This window comes from Salvelinus sp. IW2-2015, unplaced genomic scaffold (assembly GCF_002910315.2).
Source record: "Salvelinus sp. IW2-2015 unplaced genomic scaffold, ASM291031v2 Un_scaffold1490, whole genome shotgun sequence".
Lineage (NCBI taxonomy): Eukaryota > Metazoa > Chordata > Actinopteri > Salmoniformes > Salmonidae > Salvelinus > Salvelinus sp. IW2-2015.
The window spans coordinates 121,551-124,504 of record NW_019942941.1 but is presented as its reverse complement, the minus strand read 5'-3'; the positions used below and the strand labels follow the sequence as shown (position 1 = coordinate 124,504).

The window sequence follows — 2,954 nt, the reverse complement described above, 5'->3', positions numbered from 1 at the left end:
GGTACGTGCTCAGTCCCCTCCTGTGCTCCCTGTTCATCCACGACTGCATGGCCAGGCACGACTCCAACACCATCATTAAGTTTGCTGARGACACAACAGTAGTCGGCCGACAACGACGAGACAGCCTATAGGGAGGAGGTCAGAGACGTGGCCTGTGGTGCCAGAATAACAACCTATCCCTCAATGTAACCAAGACTTGGCAGATGATTGTGGACTACAGGAAAAGGAGGACCGAGCACGCCCCCATTATCATTGACGGGGCTGTAGTGGAGCAGGTTGAGAGCTTCAAGTTCCTTGGTGTCCACATCACCAACAAACGAGAATGGTCCAAACACACCAAGACAGCCGTGAAGAGGGCACAACAAAGCCTATTCCCCCTCAGGAAACTGAACAGATTTGGCATGGGTCCTCAGGTCCTCAAAAGGTCATACAGCTGCAACATCGAGAGCATCCTGACTGGTTGCATCACTGCCTGGTACGGCAAATGCTCGGCCTCCGACCACAAGGCACTACAGAGGGTAGTGCGTACGGCCCAGTACATCACTGGGGCTAAGCTGCCTGCCATCCAGGACCTCTGCAGCAGGCGTTATCAGAGGAAGGCCCTAAAAATTGTCAAAGACCAGCCACCCCAGTCATAGACTGTTCTCTCTACTACCGCATGGCAAGCGGTACCGGATCGCAACGTCTTTGACCAAAAGGCTTCTCAACAGTTTTTACCCCCAAGCCATAAGACTCCTGAACAGGTAATCAAATGGCTACCTGGACTATTTGCATTGTGTGCCRCCCCCCCCAACCCTTCTTTTATGCTGATGCTACTCTCTGTTTATCATATATGCATAGTCACTTTAACTATAATTTCACATACATACTACCTCAATTAGCCCGACTAACCTTTGCCCCTGCACATTGGCTACCCTGACTATCTGCATTTTGTCCCACCACCCGCCAACCCCTCTTTTACGCTACTGCTACTCTCTGTTCATCATATATGCATAGTCACTTTAACCATACAAACACGTACGTACTACCTCAATCAGCCTGACTAACCGGTGCCTGTATATAGCATCAATACTGTTAAAGCCTCGCTACTGTTATTTTTCACMGTTGTATTTATTTCTTTACTTATCTATTGTTCACCTAATACTTTTTATTTATGTTTTTTACTTAAAATTTGCACGTTTGGATAGAGCCTGTTAGTAAGCATTTCACTGTAATCTATCTACACCTGTTGTATTCGGTGCACGTGACAAATAAACTTTGATTTACATATATGATAGAGTTTACATTTACCAGACACTCTTATCCAGAGCGACTTACAGTAGTGAGTGCATAGATTTTCACTGGGATTAAAATAGGTTCAATTGTAAAAAAAAATTGTCAACAGTCTACACAAAGTACTCTGTAATTCCAAAGTGGAAGAAAATGTTACAATTTTAATTAATGAAAAATAAAATATATACTGTATGTTAGAAACGATTACAGCTGTGCATTATTTTCTAAATTCTTCAAGCTCTGTCAAATTTGTTTTTGATCATTGCTCAACAGTCATTRTCAAGTCTTGCTATAGATTTTCAATCAGATTTAAATCCAAACTGTAAATAGACCACTCAAACATTCACTGTCTTTTTGGTGCGAAAATAATCACAATTAAATCTATTTCAGTCCCATTTTGTAGCACAACAGAATTTGAAATAATCCAAGGGGAGTGAATATATATGATAGTAATTGACCAGATTGACTTTATGGTAAATAAATGTGAGACATAATTTTGCAAACCCCAATCTTCCTCATCTTAAAACATGATGCTGCATTTGGATTGTTCTAAAATAATTATTTATTTGTTTCCTTTGTACACTAAAGTACCAAATAATAATAAAATAATTTCATGACTTGAATGAATTGCTTCATGAGGTGTCTTGTCTGTGTGTAGAACATGAACAAACCAGGATCTCTCTGCTCCCTGCAGCAAGTTAGTCTACGTGTTGAGCTACCAAAAAGGATCTNACGTGTTGAGCTACCAAAAAGGATCTCTCTGCTCCCTGCAGCAAGTTAGTCTACGTGTTGAGCTACCAAAAAGGATCTCTCTGCTCCCTGCAGCAGGTTAGTCTACGTGTTGAGCTACGTCGATGAGCTGGAGGAGAACGTATCATATAATTGACACAGAGCAACACAGAGGAGGGTCGATGAGCTGGAGGAGAACGTATCATATCGTTGAAACAGAGCAATGCAGAGGAGAGAGAGGAGGATCCCTCGTCATCTATTTATACATCCAGGAATGCTCTCATTCCCTGTTCCATCCATCCGACCAGTTACTGCTGGCAGTCTCTCCTCGCGCTAGAATCAGAAGGGGATTGTCCATTGCTAAATCAAGCTCTGGCAAGCTGCTATACCGGCTACCGGCTATAACGGATTCAATCCAGCTTCAGCAAGCAGCATGCAGCCCGAAGGTGAGCGCTCCACAAATTACATTTTATGGGTGCTGCCCACCGGGCACAAACTGGTTGAAGCAATGTAGCTTCAAAGATGTTGTCAATATATTATATATATATATAAATATATTAATATAGATATAATATATAATAATAATATATTGTGACTTGGAATCTTCATGGAAAATAAATGGATTTTAATAGTGAAATTTCAAAAAGAGGATAATGTCATCATTGTAACACATTTTCAATATGGACAAACCTTACAAAATAAGTTAAATTTGTACCTTTGAAACAATATCAGATCTTCAGTGTTATATCCACTATAAAAATACACCAACTATAGGCTAGGCAGCAACTCCTACGGGAGAGTTGATCCATTATAGAGAGATCTATAGAGAATAAATGTTCTGGAGAGTTGATCTATTATAGAGAGATCTATAGAGAATAAATGTTCTGGGGAGTTGATCTATTATAGAGAGATCTATAGAGAATAATGTATGAGAGTGTCTATTATAGAGAGAT

General features: G+C 40.7%; 1 protein-coding gene across 1 annotated transcript in view; it reads left to right on the top strand.

The window, feature by feature from the left end:
* Positions 1 to 2,309: 2,309 nt before the first annotated feature.
* The window catches only part of LOC112070995 (melanocortin receptor 5-like), an 18,767-nt gene continuing 18,122 nt past the window's right edge, over positions 2,310 to 2,954 (top strand). The window contains exon 1 of the mRNA XM_024138452.2: positions 2,310 to 2,447. The gene's annotated coding sequence lies outside the window, so the exon portion shown is untranslated. The remainder of the gene's footprint in view (positions 2,448 to 2,954) is intronic.